Raw genomic sequence first — 19,233 nt, 5'->3', positions numbered from 1 at the left:
AAGACGTGTGGAAACCAGTGGAAACAGGCTATTTTGTGAACATATGTGCCAACAACAACATCAGCAATGTGTCATGTCATTTACCGTGTATTTTTCGCCTGTGTTTTCATGACAAAACGTAGTTTGGAGACCTCATCAGGGATTCCTCCCAGTGAAAGATCTTGTAGTGTGTGACCCTGTTGCCGGTCAGTCGTGTAGTATGAAAACCACAATGACTTAAAGACTCACGATTATAAGACAGCAAGTTGTGTAGTGTGAACAATACTGCGATCTGAAGATTTTGGAAAGTCTTGTGGTGTGAACGAGGCATTAGCCCAACCTCAACTTACCCTTCCCAGGTGCTTCTCACTGAGTAACCTCATAGCTCATTAAGAGTTTATTTTATTGTTTTAATTTAACTTTCTTTTAAACATTCAGTATTACAGTATTTCTTAAATCTCTAATATAATACTGGGCCACTGGATGATATCTTACAGCTATTGTTTGACAAGATCTTGTTTTTAATCATGTAGCCACTACTTTTTAACTTTTTGACTTTTTTGGGGAATTATTCAAAATTTGTGTATTTTCCTTTTCTCTTCCAACTTTGAATGACCACCTCCCACAGTCCTTATTGCTGCTAATCTCTACTCTTCGTGCTGACAGCATGAGGCAAGATAGAAAGACCAAGCAATAGTTGTCACTAGTGCTGTGCCAAGAATACTATATGACCTTTGCTGGCTTGCCACGCAGCACTTGGCCGAGCTGAAAGTACTGCTGCCAGGGATTGAACCAGGTTTTTTTCTTTGCAACATCCAGGAGCCTCAATCAATGTGGTACCTCGACTGACTTGGCACAATTTTGTGTCTTTAACTATAAGAAACAACTTTGTACCTTTTATATGTAAAAGATACACACCTAAGGCCTATTATGTGCCTTTTATGGTACTTTTCTATGCAGATGAGTTTCTCCTCTACCTCTGTTTTTGTGAATGTGCTTGCTGCGCAATCAGCTCATTATACCCCAAAACAACATGAGTAGCTCAGTGATATTACACCCAACTGTTGTCATTTCATGTAGCTGATGATTATTTTCAAATCAGCATGACTGAGCAACAAGTGTTGTATGTAATGTAATTCAGCTAGAATGCGCTGTAAACGGAAAACCACTGATGTGTTCATGAATGAATTAGCAGCTGTGTGAGATGAGAACTGTATTACTGCGAGATCTACTGGCGATTAATTTTTCACTTTCGTTCCTAATTACTTTTCACCTGAACCCACAAGCTGTTGCATGCACTCACGCCGCATCGATGCAACACACAGCCTCTGCAGAGCTGTGTTCACCTCAAGGACGAGGAGGCACCGCTGAGAGACTCAATGACACTGTGTGAGGGGAGGGGTCAATGAGACAAAGGTTAATCACTGATACTACACAGTTTCACACATACACGCACAGATATAAACACACTAAATTCACATGCACTGCTCCTAGGAGTCAGGTGTAGGGGACCACCAAGGTCGCCCAATGATGGGGAGATGAGAGCACTTCGCCGCTGCTTGAACAAAGTACCGGCGCTGCCTCAGCACTATGAGCCCAGGAATACAAATACATTCAGCTAAGTGGAAGAGTTCTTTTACACAAGACCTTGAGCCTTCGGCACACTGCAGACTTTACACTAACAGTATAGAGGGCTGAAGATAGAAGGACAGGGAAAGAGTGATAGGGGACACACGGGGACTCAGGGGGAGACAGAGAGACGAGAGGAGAGCAAAAGAAAAGCAAGAAGAAAGGTGAAGAAAGGGCAGGGCTAAAGAAGCAGGGAGGAAGAGGCTAAAAAGAGAGAGAGAGAAGGAGCCAGAAAAAGAGAGGGCTGCCAGCATACCAGCTACTGAGATAGAGACGTTAGGGGAGATGAAGTTGAATACATGTGATGAGAGACAGAGTGAGAAAGAGGGAGAGAGGGGAGAATAAAGGGTGTCATGGCTACTTATCATCACACTGCCGAGGGTGACATTGATTAGCACTTGCCATCGGCAGGGAGCCTGTGAGCCAGTCGACGGGAAGGTCAGATAATTAAACCCAACGCCGCCGCTGCAACAAGCTGGCACTACGCCAGTCCCGTCCCTGCCCCGAACTCATTGGAGTTGGATGAAACAAACTGTTGTTGTGTGTGATTGTGCTTGCTGATATTTGTGTTAAAGGTATGCTGAAATGTGTGTGTGTGTATGTGTGTGCATGGAAAGCATGCAGAATATGTAGTGCCTGGTTTAAACTACACAATATTTTTGTCAGTTGCGATGGTCACTACGTCAGATTAGGCGATTGAGAGTAGGGATGTTAATAATTAACCGTTAACCAACGTTAAGAATTTTAGATAGATAAGATAAACGGTTTAACGGTTAAAAGAAATATTAACAATTAAATAAAAAGCTGAGCAAAACTCAGAGGAGCGGCTTGTCACTTAAAGGAGAATAGCTGGTCCACCTTAACAGCCCACCTTAAGAGAGTCTGAGCCGGTGTTGCAAGACACAGGAGCTTGGCTTGGGTCTTGAGTTGTAGCATTTATTCACCGATAAATAAACTGTACACATTATGCACTGTTACATTCACAGCTATAACGCCACCGAAATCGTATGTGTGTGACAACGGCGAGCTACAGCTGTGAACGTAGCACAAACCAAACAGACACGGTCTGTCGGACACTCGCTAACGTTCCCCCAGACAGACACACAGCTGACAACCTCGCAGCTAAACTAAATGTTGCGGTGGAGACTTTTACTGGGAAAGTGGATGCATGTGTCCACGACAATACACACGCAGCATCATGGCTGCTCAGTAACTCTCCCAGTCGGGTGAACTGGGGACTCAGTTGTCTGTTTTGCACATACACTGCAGCTGGCACACCGCTGCATGCGACGCACTAATCCTGTCAGTTAACGGTTGATAATCGGTTAACGAGGGTCGGTTATTGGTTAGGAAAAATTGTCAAAATTAGCATCCGTAATTGAAAGTCAGAAATTCTTGTCCTGACAGCACCAACATTGTTCATCTTTCGCTTTGCCATTGTTTACAGGTGTGCACGCCTGTGCAGCAGATCGCTCTGTGCTCCTATTGGTCAAAGTCACGGCCATGACGGAACACGTCATTGAAGGCAAAAAAACATGCTAAACTTTCTGTCGCTGTGAGGCGTCCCAGATGCAGCATCGGTTGTCGCCTACTATGTCACACTATAGGAGATAAAACGATCTACGTGCATGACACTCATTGTCATTCCCAATCCTAGCCGACACCCAACACTGCCTGAAAAACTGCTGCAACTGAGAAGTATTACCTGGTTAAATTTGCTGCTAATGTAGGCATTGCATATATTAAATGACATGATTGATAGCAGCAAAACCAGAATAAACACATGCTGTATAAGCAGCTGTTCATTTTAATTCAAGCCGGCAGTAAAGGTGGCAATACTCTTTTTCGGTTTGTCAGACAAATGTGAAATGCCCGGCTCATGTAACCCAGTCCTCCAGAGGGATGTTTTTCCTTTGCAGGTTTACATTTTCACTCAGTCAGTTGTCATCGGATATATGTAGTAAATAATCTGCCGTCCTCTCATCTGTCTGTGATGCGATGTTGTGACAGATATGTTCTGACCCATCAGTAGTGATGTATTGGCTGTTTGTGTGTGCGTGTGAATTTCACATCTGTTTCAACTCTCTGTTTCCTCCTCTTCTAACCTGTGATTTTGTGTCCTGTCATTTTCCAAAGCCAACTCTTCAAAGAGCTCCGAGGAGTTTTTTTTTGTTTTTTTTGCAGCATTGTGAGTGGAGCACGGCGAGATTGGATTTGACCCTTGTGAATTTTCCTCTTACTTTGATCTTAGCACGCATCTTTTTTTAGAGCCAAGCCTGCATACTTTTTGCTGTCAGCGTGGCAGTTAAAGCATTAATATTGCTTCAGGCATTATTAATAATGCTCTTTAAATAAAAAAGGTGTGGTGTAAGTGATTGGAACGAAACATTCAGGGGGGAAATCGTTCTAATTAAGTAGTAATCCGATGTAAGGCATTCTAAATAGATAACAGCCACACAGGTTACTGTATTAAGCCATCGACATCTTCATTTTAAGGAAGTTATAGTCTCAGCCTGGCAAAGCTCAGAGAGATATCTCACAGCTGATAATTGCCGTCTTTTAATAAGCCAGTGCTGCCAAGAACTCGGCACCCAACATCATCGTATTGCAACTGATAGTCATCATTTTCTAATGTACAAATAAATGTCCCATAGTTGCGATCCTCTTTACACCCCAGTGAGCATAACAAGCTGTCCTTGGGCCTGGTTTCAGCTCTCTCATTTCCCCTCCCTCCCTCTACGTCCCCCCGGTGTCTGCAGCCACCTCTGCCATCCGCAATCCTCCGGAAACACAAAGAGCAGAGGGAGATTATGAATGTCTTGGATCAATACTCCCAGAAAGTGCATCACAGGAGGGAGGGGTGGGGGGGGGGGGATGTAAAGCATATGGTGCTACTTGAACTATACCCCATCCACTTATCTTCGCTATTGCCTCTTTCAAGGCTACATGGCATCATTTTTATCCAATCTTACACCTCCCAAGTTTAATATATCAGTGGCATCAGGGAGATGTTTGTGTCCTCATTGAGGTCATTTAGCATCATCCAACATTAGCATTAAAGTTGTTGCCAAAGCTACACATCACAGATCAAGTGATCTTTGTTAGCATAATCTCTAGTCTAACAAAAAGAGGAAGCGCACCATCCCAGCCGTCACCGCTTCATTTAACATTGCATAATGCTATAAATTAAGCCTGAATGCTTTTGTCTTTTTTTTCCACTGTATGCTTGTCACAATGGAGTAGAGCAACTGCAGCATGTTGACACGTCCCATTGACTATAAAAGGCCCAGAACTAGAAACGACGGCTGAAAATTACAGTCATTAATGACGAATTACCTGTCATGTGTGAACTGCTTGTTTATTTCTGTGTTAAATTGTCTGATTGCTTCTCTGTGGCGCATTGCACATTATCAGCTGCAGCGAGGCAGGCGCTCTCTGCGTGAGATTTGAATGGTGAGATGTGTCACTGTGAGGGAGTGAGAGAGCAGCGACGCAGAAAAGAGGTGTTGGGAGCCGAGAGGAAGGGAGAAAGAGCAAGAAGAGGTGATGGCGAAGAGAGAGAGAGAGAGAGAGAGAGAGAAAATAGCTGGGAGATGATTAGATAGCAGTGAAGAGATCCTTGCATGCTGGAAGCACAATCTGCTGATTGCCAGTCGGTTTGTGTGTGCGTGCGCATTCGCTTATCACCCGCCTATGTAAATGCATTACTTATGTATGTTTACAGAAGAGGTGCCGTTATCTTGCAGGCATGCCACCTCCACCCTCCCTGCACATCCACACCCACCCAATGTCACTGACAGCCATCTGTCCGGTAATTAACCTGACTGACACACTGTGCAACATCGACTGCCTAACTGCCCTTCACCAAATCGCTGAGTGTGTTTGTGTGCGTTTGTTTGTGCATTTATCCACCTGTCTTTCATTTTGCTGGCCTGCACTTACTTGTGTCTCTGTGATCCTAATGGATGGCTCTGTTCTCCATGCGTGACACACTGTGTTCATCGCTGTGATGTAATCTGATGCAGAGAGGTAAAACAGCGTCAAGGCATACTGCAACTGTAGCATACCGATAATGTGTGTGTGTGTGTGTGTGTGTGTGTGTGTGTGTGAGTGACTGAGTTCAAAGAAGGTGTGAAACAGCAATATTTGTTTTTATCTGACACCAGCACATATATTATATATGATATTTCATAGTCAATAGATTCACCTTGCCCTGCACTTTATGTACCCTGAGGAGGGGCATATGGTGCATGTACTGTATGTGTGAATGAGTGATGGAAGAGTTGCCCTGCAGTTTCAAAATAGCCATAACAGCAGTGCAGCATTTCTTATATAGAGTACTGTATCTGCAGTGAGGTGTCAGGTTGCAAGTACCCATGGAAAAGCTTCATTTCCTCTGTTACCTTATCTATCTGTATCATTCCATCTATACAGTATAGTATGTCTACTTTATATCCATCTTTCTCAAATGAGATAACACCCCAACATGATGCACATATGTTGGTAATATGATATGACTCTCTCTTTATTAAGCCCCGCAGGCTAATTGAAGGCGCTACACATGCACAACCTTTACTCTCACCTGATTTATAATCAGTTCACATTCAACTATTTCTAAGCTCGATTTACAGCATTTTTGTACACGTGCATACAGGAAAAAAAAGATTTTCAATATATAAATACACTTTGCATTCCTTCACAAGACATACCGCTATTGATTTGTGCTCAGATTAAATGTGCCGCCATGTCCTCAGAATGAGATTCACGTAGCCTCAAGAGCCTGATTGGATTGGGGGATCGATAAGGTGGCAGAGAAATGGAGAGACGAGGGATGAGAGAGGGAGAGAGAGAGGGAGAGAGAAGTATTCGCTGTTCTTCATTACACCTATAAAAGGAAAGAAATGAGAAGTGGCAGCGAGGGAGTAGTGGCATTTTGTTGCAGCGCAGTCCCAACTAACCCTAAAGTACTTTGCATTATGCCTCTTAAAGCATATATAATGTGGTAAAGAAATTAAATAAAACGTGTAAAACCTTACACATTACTAATTCATACCATCTGTGTACCAATAAGGTACGAATAATCAGGAAAAAATGGCATTGAAACGCCGCAATTCACAAACAGAGGGCAAAGTAGGCCTGATGATTTTATCTGCAACGTGAACTTATATCCCAGATGAATAAATGTGCTGGAGACAGAGGAGCTGGAACTAAAGTGGGACAACGCCAGAGGAGCTGAGGTGAGCATCAGAGAGAGGGACAGACAACGCATCAGAGGGCTCATCTGTCTGAGATAGCCGGGTATAATTAACAAGGCTTTGGTTTTTAATTAATCTGCCTCAATCAGAGTAGAAATTCTATTCTTACATTTTGGACTAAATTAATTCAAGAGCACGCGCTCAAACAGCAAAGCCCACAGACTGTGTAATCCTGCTTTTTTCTTCCCTTTGTTCTTGCTTTCTTTCCTGTTTTCATTTCTTCTTAGTACGCTTGTTCATGTGTCTTTATTTCTTCCGTTCGTTCTTTCTTTCTTTCTTTCTTTCTTTCTTTCATTCAGATAAACTCTGATAGGATCTAAATCTGGCACCATCCTGCAACTGAAAAGAGACCAAAAATATTGTGTCCTGTGTTTTCCAACATTATTCTTGTCACAACCTTGCCTGCTAGGGAATGCGCCAACCCTGCAGTGCCCTCCAATGGTGGGTCTGTGCCCAGGGAGGACGTGGCAGCACCTGGTGGCGATCCCAATGGCCAAACTCAACCAGCTGAGTCCCGAAAACAACCACCATCTGACCATCTGACGATAATAATAATCTCTCTGTCACACTGCCAGCTCCATGTGGCCAGGACATCAGAGAGAAGCTATTACTCTGCTTTGCTGGGGTTTACTCTCTCTCTCTCTCTAATCGTCTATCTCCTGTTCGATCGGTTGATGCTATATTCTGTAGAGAGAGATCACTCTGTCTCTTTGTATATAGGTGTTTTCACATCTGTTTGTCTTTGTGTCTGTTTCTTTTTTTCTCTCTTCACTGAAAATACAGTATGATCACAGACAGACATGTCTAGAATTGAAAAAAGACAGTGAGAGGTCATAGAGGACGGTTTTAAAGGGCTACTCCACCAATTTTACACATGAAGTTCAGTTTACTCATCACGAGGAGTTATACTATATAAAAACAGGTTGGATAATGTCCTCTGTGGCTCTGAAGGGAACAATGGGCAACCTCCGGTTCTGAAAAGTGAAGCCAATGTGGAAGTGCCTTAAACTTGCATTCTTTGTAATAGCCAGCAGGGGGCGACTCCTCTGGTTGCAAAAAGACATCTAATTGTATAGAAGTCTATGAGAAAATGACCCTACTTCTCATTTGATTTATTACCTCAGTAATTATTGAGTTTCTCAATTGCTAGTTTCAAGTCTTCTTCAATACAGCATGAAGTTCATTTAGTAAATTATGGTCCCATTTAGAGTCAAATAGACCATAAAGCAGGGGATGCTTTAGGGCATGGCTACTTTGTGATTGACAGGTTACTACCACAGCGTTGTCCGGTCTGGGTGTTGTCCGTGTTTTCGTCTTTTGTCGGTTGTACGTAACTCCACCCTCTCGCAACAGTCAAAATGCCAAACTCCAGGCTTCAAAATGACAGTCCACAAGCCAATGGGTTACATCACTGTGAATACGTCCACTTCTTATATACAGTCTATGGGAGGGAGCTTTCCAAAATTTGAAAAAATAACCCTTTCGAGATCATCATCATCTGTTTAAAACATGATTAGTTATGTGTTGCTCGTATTGCTTTTCTGACTTGTACAACTGTATCTACCAGATTTGAATGATTTGAAGTGAAATCGTTGCAATGAAGTTGGCGGGTAAAATTTTAAAATAACGTATTTATGCAGGAAGGCAACAAAAAAAGACACAGCATATTGATAGGAATTGCAATCAAAACAAATGTCTGCGCTATCACTCAGCCGGCCTCACAGCCACATCTATTTATCATGCATACTCTACCTTTTTATCCCTGAATTTTGCATGAGGCTCTCACTGTGATGGATGTAGATGGCACATGACACAAATCAGACAGATAATGACATGCATGGCTGTAAGCGCCAGTGAAATTTACATGACTTGATTGCTTTATCTGTGTTCAAAACAGAATGAGAGGCCTGTGAAAATTGACTGCGAGATGAACGTTTATTTCTTTTGTGCATCAGATAATGACGATATCTGCTGATTCGATGCGTTAAAAACATCTTGGAAAGCTACTGATGACACAGTGGTGGATGGCTGTGTGGACCCCCTGTAACATACTGCACAATTACTGTTACTCTGAACAGTGTCCAACCCATTACTGTGAAAAGCATATGTTCTTGCAAAAATGGGAACACAATGAGGCACTGTTTGTCCAAAAAGCATTTGTCTTGTGCTTTGATCTCCTTTTCTAAATAGACACTTTCTTGGCATCCTTTTTTTCCTTTTAACTGGACCGGAGGGAAGGCCGCCATCAGTGAAAGAGATCCAATGGGCTTGTTTTCTGAGATATAGCACAGATATATTAGATTGGTTAGGAAATGGGATAGAATTGGATGGAAAGTAAGTGTGTGCGTGAGTGCTTGTGTATTCAGAGGCTACCACTGAGGTGTGTGTTTGTGTTATACTTGACAAAGGGTCAAGGGAGCTCAATTCACCAATCTCCACCTTGAAAATGAAAGTTTTTTTTCATAGTTTAATTTTCAGGCTCTCTTCAGCCACAGATATGTAAGTGACCTCATCTATCCTGAATCTGCTTTTCTGCAGTATATCAGCATATTTTGCTCCTACAATATAAGTGCTGGTTTCAATCCACACAGAGCACCGAATCTGTTCTGCTTCAGGTGAGCAGGGACACTGTAGAATTGTATTGATGATTTTCTTGAAGTCCAGTAGTCTAGGTTAATAGGTTAACCCATTTGTGCCCAAAGACTATATTTAATATGATAAGGAGAAATTACACATTTGTTCTGATTTGTCAAAAGTCTTGAAATTTGATATGGACATACTCTGAGCAAGTATCTAATAGTACAACTTTGATTTTTAAAATCAAAGTTTTAGATAGCATGAAGATCACACTTTTATTAATAGTCAAGGTTAGGATTTTTTTTAAATTTGGAAAAACACTAACATTGTGTTTATTAAATGTGTTCCATATGATTTTTTTTTTACATTGCATATGCACATCTTTGATATTCAACTTGTTATGAGTTCATAGATACAAATACTTGCAACTTGTAGTTTCTGAGATACAGACATTTTCTTATCAAACTATATCTAGTAGAAGTCTAATGTAAAAACAGCAGTCCTGTGTGCCCAAATACTGGATATACTGTAGTATGAGAAGAACAATTTCAGTTGCGGGAACCAATGGGTTAACTCATAGAAAGAGATTATAGGAGTAGAACAGACAGGATGGTCAGAGCTGCGGCAATTGTTATGTGTACCCTTGCCATAGCGACTGTTGTTGCAGGCTGACTTCCGCATAAACTTAACCGACTTGCGGCAAGTCGCGGACTCACTGCGGTGAAGTTTTGCAGTAACAATGACAAAATGAGCAGTGGATTAGTAACGACACGAGGCACATAGAAAATGTAAATGAGTCAAATTTAGCAACTTAATGTTTCATCCACACACTGTTGTCAGAGCGGAGGAAAGCGCATTGCTATCGCCAGATGAGTGACGACTTTGTTCGGCTTGTTTTCTGTAAGCAGCGTGGCATTGAAGCATGGCGACCACACACTTTATGGCCCCATTGACGTGGGTTCTGTTGTCACCATAACAACTAACAACAATCGCTATTTTCTTTTGTACTAGTTAAATTACCACAACAACTCAATCACCTTTCTACTTCTATTTTATTTCTATGGGTTAATATTTACGTGCATGTCAACAGACCGAGAACACTCATCACACTACTGCAGTGACCAATCAGCTGAAAATATCTGACTTCTCTTCCCCGTCTGCGACGATCCCTCACCTCTATGACTCAGGTGGGATCCTCCTCCGCTGTGATTGGTGGCGCCACATCCTTCTTTGGTGTGACTGGTTGCTTTCCTTGGGGAGGCAGGCAATGGCAGTTGAAGTAATTGACTGTTAAGCTCTTATGGATTTCCTGCCTGCTGCTGATGTAGCAGAGGGCTGATCAGCCTGTACTGTACACACACTGGTGTTTAAACACGCTCTCTCTCTTATGCACACACGTTTAGCTCGGTGATAAACACAAACAATGCAAGGTGTGAATCATTTTCTGGCTTACGCTAAAGCCTTCCTAATTGCCAGTACATTTTTGTATACAAAATGCATTTAAGACATTGTTGTGCTGTGTGTACCGGGGATGGAATTAGGATGGTGTCTGTGATGCCGTTTCTCCTTGGGCACCAGTAGCCAACCATAAGGTGTTGTGTTTGTCAGAGCCAAGCTTTAGCTAGGTGGAGAGATGCCCCTGGGAGTGTCTGACTCACCCATGTTTGTGTGGGCATGTGTGTGTGTGTGTGTGTCTTCCATGCAGAGGCTGCGAGGTGTTGGCAGGGCTGTCATATTACGCCAATGGCATTGAACTCATTGTGTCAGCTCCTGCAGGCTGCTATTGATGCTCCTATCATATAACTCTCTCCTCTTTTCCCTCAATGTGGCACACTGGCCACGTTCTTGTCACTACTTGCCCCTGACACGTGCGTGCGTGCATGCGGGAGTACATTTTTGCAATTGTGCCTTTGCAGCTGCGCCTGAGTGTGCATGTTTGTATGTGTGTGTGCGCCTACGTTTGTGTTTTTATACGAGTGTGTGTGCTTCCTTCCTGCTCTCACAGCGCATCATGGAGCTCCTGCAGAGCACTGCTGCATTTCTGCATCATTAGGTCTCTCCCTAAGGTCGAGCAAGAGGCCGGACCCAGCAGGCAATGGATTGGGACCAGAGAATAGAAAGAATGGGGAGAGGATGGGAATCGAGGAGGAAGTGAAACAAGACAGTGTAGATGAAAAGCAAAGGGAACGAGTGAAACATGTGGCTAACTGAGAGGAAAAATGAGAGAAATTGAGAGTAGAAAGATTTAGGGGGAGACTAAAAAAATGGAGATGGAGCATATGGTGGAAAAATGAGAGAGACTATAGTGCCAGGCCTAGAGGAGGCTCTAAAACAGCTGTACAGGAAAACATTTTCTTAATGTGGTGGAATAATTTCATCAGGTTTAATGTCCTTCACCTGCTGAGAGACCTTTGGTGAAGCAACTGACCACATTAAGGGTTGACATAAGGTTGGTCACTTCACTCGTGTCAAGATGATATTACTTATTCCAGCAAATACATGTAGAGTAATTGGACATTTTTGCAGTATGGTGGAGCTCTCCAAATACCTGAGTCCTGTAGCTGAGGCCAGCTGATGCAGTGCTATGGAGGAGAGGGGATCTATTAAGCTGTCATCTCCTATTAGCTTCCAACTTGAATTATACTGCACAAGTTGTGTGAGAGTTTGTAAACGGATGTTTTGATATAGTTTTGCGACCCCCATTTACTTCAATTCATTAAGACTTTTTCTCTGTTTTTGGATTCTTCATTCACCTTTTCGTTCACTGTTCAAACTCTTGAGGTTTTCTTCAAGAATTCAAGGTAACATGGGGTGAGTAACTGAACTCGTTTTGGGGGCGATGTATTCCTTTATGTCTCGTTTTTAAAATAGGTGGGGGAAAAAATCACCCAAAGGGATATTTCACATGTTGTGACAGTAATGGTGTCACTTACATTATGTCAATATACAGCGCTGCCACGTGTTTCACAAACCAGAAATCCTGAATCTAGGTGAAGAAGCATTAGAAACAGGACACAACTTCTTACCCCACTGGCAGAATTTCACATGTGAAAAAGAGTTTGAATATACAGTGTTATGATGAAAAGATATTTAAGATTGACAATGTAGGGAGGGTTGAAGAGGAAGATAATGGAAAGAAATTGAAAAAAAGCAAAGACTGAAGAGGGGGGAAAAGAGATAGACGATGAGATGGCAAAGATGACGATGGTGTAGAGAGTGAACGTAGAGAAAGAGGAAGGAGAGAGTTATATAACAACAAAGAAGAGAAGTTTGAAAGCTCTGTAGAAGGCACAGTTCCAATCAAATACACACAACTTCATACTATATGCATAGAGCAAAATGCAAAATTGCAGTCTGTAGAAATATTGCCATCTCCTCCCATGGAAAAGTAGACAAACAGTACTCAGATGCCTCTGACACTAACACAGTACAGTACACGGTGGTTTGCTTGTGAATAACAGAGCCAATTAAACAACCACAACACAAGGCTCATGGCAACTTGAGGCCTCAAAGGACTCAATTACTGCTCTTGGTTTGCCGGGACAGAGGGAGAGAAAGAGACACAGAAAGATAGATTCCTCAAAAGAGGATAGTGTGGTTTCTCTCTACCGGAAGTACAGATATTCTTATTACTATTCATATGCTACATCAGTAATCAAATATCGCGATGACAGCTGTTTCCAGAGAAAAATGGTACTGGGCTGTTTGCTTTTTCTAACAGGGAAGTGCCTTGTAGGGATTTCCCCAGCCAATTTCCTCCCTCTGCATAATAAAAATGAATATTTGCAGGGTTGAAAAAGGTCATTTATAGTCTGCATTCTTATTGTGTTGAATCACTGTTGCATTTGATGTTATTAGGTACTGGAGCGGGAAGTATCTGCAAGCAAATTAATTCATTCTGTGAACATATTGCACTCGCTCGTGGCGGGTTTAAATACAGTAGGTCTGCCTGTTCAATTAATGTTTAACATGGCAGATCATTTCCGGTAATTTCCTGAGGAAGATATTAAATGATTATAATAGGATGGTCTCGTATCAGACAGTGTAAACAGGCAGGGAGAGATAATGAATGTGGAACAATGGAAATTATTTCTTGGCAGGAAAGTCAGTTTCTGGCACACGTTTTGTTTGACAAAGGATGATGGGAAATGTAGTGAAGCAGGTAAAATGAAAAAGAGTCATTACTGACATAATGATGCCGGGCTTTTATTTCGGTGTATTGTGGTCCGTAATTACTCTGACTGGTTTGCAATAAAGGGCAGTGGCACCAAAGGCCGTTCTGGTATTGAACCAAATCTGAAATTACCGCCTTGAGGAGAAAAGAGCGGAAAGGAATAAGAACGGGGTTGAAGAGGAGTGTCACAAATGGAATGATGAAGTAAGAAGAGGGAAAAAGGTCATCAATGAATGTCACCTTCAGCCCTTCAATCAGAAGCTGGAACAGATTATATATTGAAAATTTTCCATTAAAATGAGATTTATGCGATGTGTCATATTTTGTGGCAGACGGGTCAGAGGTGTGTGTGTGTGTGTGTGTGTGTGTGTCTGTGTGTGTGTTTGTTGGAAAATGTAGAATAAAATATGTGCTGCTTGTGTGTTATTCTTCGCTTTGGACAAACACCTCCACTAATCTCCGGGAGTGTTGATTTAGAGGGACACTGTGGGTTCATCTGTCCTGGAGTGGACTGTCTGTCCAACTGCAGATGAGTTTTGGAGTCATCAACCATACTGGCCCGTTTTTTAAGCGCTAGAAAAAGGGAGCTGCTAAGAGGTAGATGGCTGGAAGGAGAATGAGAGTGAGAAAGATAGAGAAGAATAGGAGGAATACACCTAAGGGTGAGGTGATGTGTGAGAGTAACTTGTCATATCTGATGGCTTATCCCCGGTTCTTGGTGCTTTCCATTTGTCACTGAGTCAACCAGGATTTATGAGCTTCTTCACAGCTACAAATCCTGATTATGGACCTTCAGATAAAGAATGGCACCCAGGTGTTAAAGGGAGAGCAATCAGTAGTTTGTATTTTTGATTTAAAGAAATGGTTGAAAATAAACACATGCTTTTATTTAAGATTCAGAATATAGTGGCAATCGATTAATTGAATAGTTGTCAACTATTTTGATAATCGATTAATCGGATTCAGTAATTTTCTAAGAAAAAAAGTCTAAATTCTCTGATTCCAGCTTCTGAAATGTGAATATTTTCTGGTTTCTTTACTCCTCTATGACAGTACACTCAATATCTTTGACTTGTGGACAAAACAAGACATTTGAGGACGTCATCTTGGGCTTTGGGAAACACTGATCGACATTTTTCACCCTTTTCTGACATTTTATAGACCAAACAATTCAATTAATTGAAAAGATTATCGACAGATTAATCGATAATGAAAATGATCGTTAGTTGCAGCACCAATTCGGACTAGGCAAAGCAAAACCACATGCCAGATTATCATTATATGGTATGCATAGTGATCTACAGTTGTTAGGACCATGAACATCAGGTACGACAGCTATGTGAAACGTATGCTACTTGGGCTACAAAATAATTTTAAAGCTGTGCTAATCAATATTACTACATTACATCAAATGGGATCAAATGACTGTGTATTGTGAAAGGTGTCGCTTTTAGTGGCAAAACCATGGGAATATTACAATAGAATGACATTATTTACTAAAGTTAGCAACATAATTCATTCAATAACACAACATGGACATAATGTATGATTGAGGCTAGGCTATTCAATATGATAATTTATCGTCTTTCAGTGGAACCGTATCGTGATAAAATCATATATTGAGATAACGTGACACATAATTATTGTTATCTAAATTGATAATAACGAGCACATACTAACTCATGTGTGCATGCATGTGAACATATTGTGTATTGATGGAAATATAATTTTTTTTCTTTTATTCTTATTTCACGTGAAACTGTTCATTCTGCACTAAAATTCTTAATTAAATGCGAGAATACTCATTTCTTTTCATTTGTTAAGTATTTAATTCACAAAGGAGTATACAAAAATAGACTTTACCATGTGGTTATTTCATATAGACTATTTATTCTATGCTGCATCGTGATGCATATTGTTATCGAGATATGAAATGATCTATATCAGGATAGAAGATGTTGGCCATATCGTACAGCCCTAAGTGAGGCTGGTTAGCCTAAACAAAGCATACAGTGCTAATAAACTACATCACTAGCAGTCAAATCATTTAAGAGGTGTATGTGCATACTAATGCCAGCAGCTCGATAAAATCTGAGCTTTGCTGTATGTCTTGTGAGAACTAGAACTATTGAGGGGACAAAGATATTATCTTACCGCCGAGACCTTCCCGTTGTCAACTGAGCAAAAAATCAAATGGCTGAAGTCTGCATTTTTTTAGTTTCTTAAAGATGGAAGTTGCACAAGTAATCACTCTTTTCCATCAAGGCGATTTGACTGGCTGTGACTTTACTTCAAGGACCTGGATTATCTTTAAGTTTTGACACAGCCAATGCAATCCACAGCAGTGTACAAACAGAGATGTACCACTCCACCTCCTCCTCCCAGCATTATACAGATCTCATTAACAGTATTCCCACTTCTCTGGCATTACTACCTCCCTAGAAATATACCTAATCCCCCAGCACTGTACAAACTACCATAATGATGTACCCACCTCCTCCATAACTGTGGCAACAATGACATAAAGCAGTTACAGTTACACCCAACATACAGCCCTGAGCTACACAGCATGCAGATGGGCGCTTTGATGAAAGCTAGAGTTATGAGAGAGAGTTATGTTAAAGAATAGCATCCATAAAAGCAGTTGGAGTCTATGATAACAACAGCCTCAGCTCGCAATCTAGCAGACTGTCAGGCTATACCGCACGCAGCATTTGCATATTCTAATGAGCCCAATGTTCAGGGTTAGCCGCTTACACTAATGACGCGTTTAGCTCTTAATAAATCAGTTAAGGCAGCTCCCCGCTGGAGCCCAGGGAGCTGCACCCGCGTGTGTGTTTGTGTGTGTGTTGGTGTGCATAGTTCATTATAATGTTTGTGTATTTGCGTGTGCCATTATGCTGTAATTTTGTGAGAATGCATAAGTGAGTGAATAAGTCTGTTTGTGGGCACTTATCTACCGTCTTAGTGCCAGCATGTGTGTGTTTTGTCTTCATTTCAATGTGTGTGTTTGTGTGTCTTTTGTGTGCTTTTGCGCATGTGGGTAGTAGCTCCTGTTCCGTTACTTTGAAGTGTCTTGTTTGGAAGTTGTGGTACGAGGACTCCACCAGAAAAAAATGTGTTGTGTTTCTCCACCTTTTACCTGTCAACTTGAAAACTTGACCTGTGTTGTAGTGTTTTACTCACTTCAAATTTCATCATGTCTTTGACTGGTTGCTCTTGCATTGCACGTGTCTCTCCACCTACATGTTACTGTAATGGAAGATTGGTGATCGAAAACTTAATGTTCAGATTGCTTTTAACAACTTCAAAACATATAGTCAATGAAAATGACTTTGGTACAACTTCCTGCCGGAGTTGTGGACTCGAGTCACATGACTTGGAGTCATGACTTTAGACTCAACTAAATCAAAAAAGACTTGCAGCTCAACTTGGACTTTAATACTAGTGACTTGTGAATTCACTTAGACTTCAGCCTTTTGACCTGAAAGTACTTGATACCTTCCCCCGAGCCCAAAGATTGAGAAGAAAGGCTATGTTATAGAAACTGTGTGTACAAAGATGATTAAGTGCCCTGTACCGGAGGTAACTCCGACACATCGGAGATGTTGAGTTTATTTACTTTTTGAAAAATCCTTTAATGATTTGTTTGGGACGAGAGGATTCACTCGTGGGGGAAAAACTGAACCGAAACTGAACAAACTGAATTTCTATCTTTTGATGTTTATTGCTGAATCCCCAAAAAGTTGTATTTTTTGTTGAAGTCTTACTATTTCTTTTTGGTGAAAATTATTTGGACTTGCATTTGATTATCTTACTCTTAATTCCCCAGTATTATGTTGAGTTCATGTCTATTTCTCGCCTCAAATGGAAACATCTTGTAGTGAACGGTTTAGCTGTAAAATGAGAAAGTTTGTGACTCCGCCATTGTGAAATCTGGTGAACACATGGTCAACACAGCCAATAGGAATGCTCTCTCAATGAAATTACCTGTGATTGGTCAAAGTCTCCCATCACAGGGTAGATTTTCTAAAGCCTGAAAACGGAGCCATGAGGAGGTGCAGTCTAGTTATCTCTCAGAACAGTTGAATTACAATATGCTGAAAGGTTATTAGGTTTTTTTTGCCCAATGATGCCAAAAATATAATGCCTATTGCGACTTTAATGGTTCAGAATAAAGCATGCTGAGCATTCTCTACTAGAAACAGGAGAAGAGACAAGGATGGGCTCCTGTGTGTGTCGTAGTCACAGACAAACGTCATGTGAAAAGAAATGAGAAAACTGACCTGGTAGGTCAGACTGTTATCTGAACAACATGGTATCAGCCCTCTGTCACAACGTTATTGTTCCAGTTCCTTTCAGAGAGGAGAGTAACAGAAAAAAAATCCTTTCACAATTTCATCATGCCACTGCCAATTTGGCCCAGTGGTGGTTAGAAGGTCGTCGGGCCATGGTTGTATCAGAAGGATTAGTCCTCAAATGAGATTACAGGCTTGTATGAAAAAAGGAAGAAAAGGGGGGTGGATGCTCAAGCAAGCAAAGAGAGCAGAAATATTTAAATGCAGACAGACACATTCAAGTAAAGAGATCATTTTATCATCATTAGTGGGGAAGAGGAAAGGAGGGGGAGGAGACTCTTAAGAGGGGTGAAACTGTATGGAGAGATGTGAAGTTTAATGAAGATTAAAGATTGAAAGATTTGGAAGAGTGTGTGTGCAGAACTGGCACTTTGATTATATTTAATTTCTTACATTTTTAACTCTATTGGGTTTTTTTTGTCTCTCTTCCTGCGTCTACCTCGTTCTCTCTCTCTCTCTTAAGTGAGCCATAATAATATCTGTGAAGATGCGCTGGAGTGGAATATCCTGGTCACCCATCCGGTGTGACTAGGATGTTACAGTAAAACACACACACACACACACACACACACACACATACAGTTACGTAGATGGTGTTCATGCACTCTGTGAAGTGGGATGGCAGAGATCCACATGGCTTGGAGTGCCAGCGGCGTCTTGCTGCCCTGCCACCATGGCCCCTCTGCATGTAGGTCAGCCTCGGCCCCGGGGCACAGCACCCTTACCCTCCCTCACTCTCTCCCCAGGCTCCTTCTCTCACACTTTCCTTCTCCCTCATTGTTTCCCAGCCCTGCCTCACTGGCTTCTTCTTCTTCCTCTCCTTCCTCTTGTTTCGCTTTCTGCAGCTCATTCAACTATACAGTAAAGAACTACTGTAGGATGACAAATAACCTGAGAGCAGTTGATGTGCCACCACAGCCCTTCAGAGCATGTACCATTATATAACATTTAACATCTCTATGAGTTAAACTCTTCTCACAGTGCTTTTATTTACCTTTTTAACAAAGTACAAAAAAGGAAAATCATGAGGCAACATATTAGCCTCGGTATTACATTAACATCACTTTGCTTTTCCCAAGATGTAGGCCTGAGATTCAATTAAGGCAATTCAGACATTGACTTAATATTAGTATTGAAAGCCAAAAATAGTTAAGATTAACGGTCATAGCCTCGTTGGAAAGTTCTTTTTGCTGATTTAAATTAGCCAGAGATTTTCAGACAGGTGGCTGTTGTGTATCATCTGATGTTCGTCATCTGATCT

The 19,233-nt window shown here is 41.5% G+C and overlaps 1 protein-coding gene across 1 annotated transcript in view; it reads left to right on the top strand.

Moving 5' to 3' along the window:
- gabbr2 (gamma-aminobutyric acid (GABA) B receptor, 2) overlaps positions 1-19,233 on the top strand; it is a 210,646-nt gene that overhangs the window by 164,321 nt on the left and 27,092 nt on the right. The window lies entirely within an intron of this gene.

Source organism: Sebastes umbrosus, chromosome 15 (genome assembly GCF_015220745.1).
Source record: "Sebastes umbrosus isolate fSebUmb1 chromosome 15, fSebUmb1.pri, whole genome shotgun sequence".
In the NCBI taxonomy this organism is placed as follows: Eukaryota; Metazoa; Chordata; class Actinopteri; order Perciformes; family Sebastidae; genus Sebastes; species Sebastes umbrosus.
This window is presented reverse-complemented; position numbering and strand designations above follow the sequence as displayed.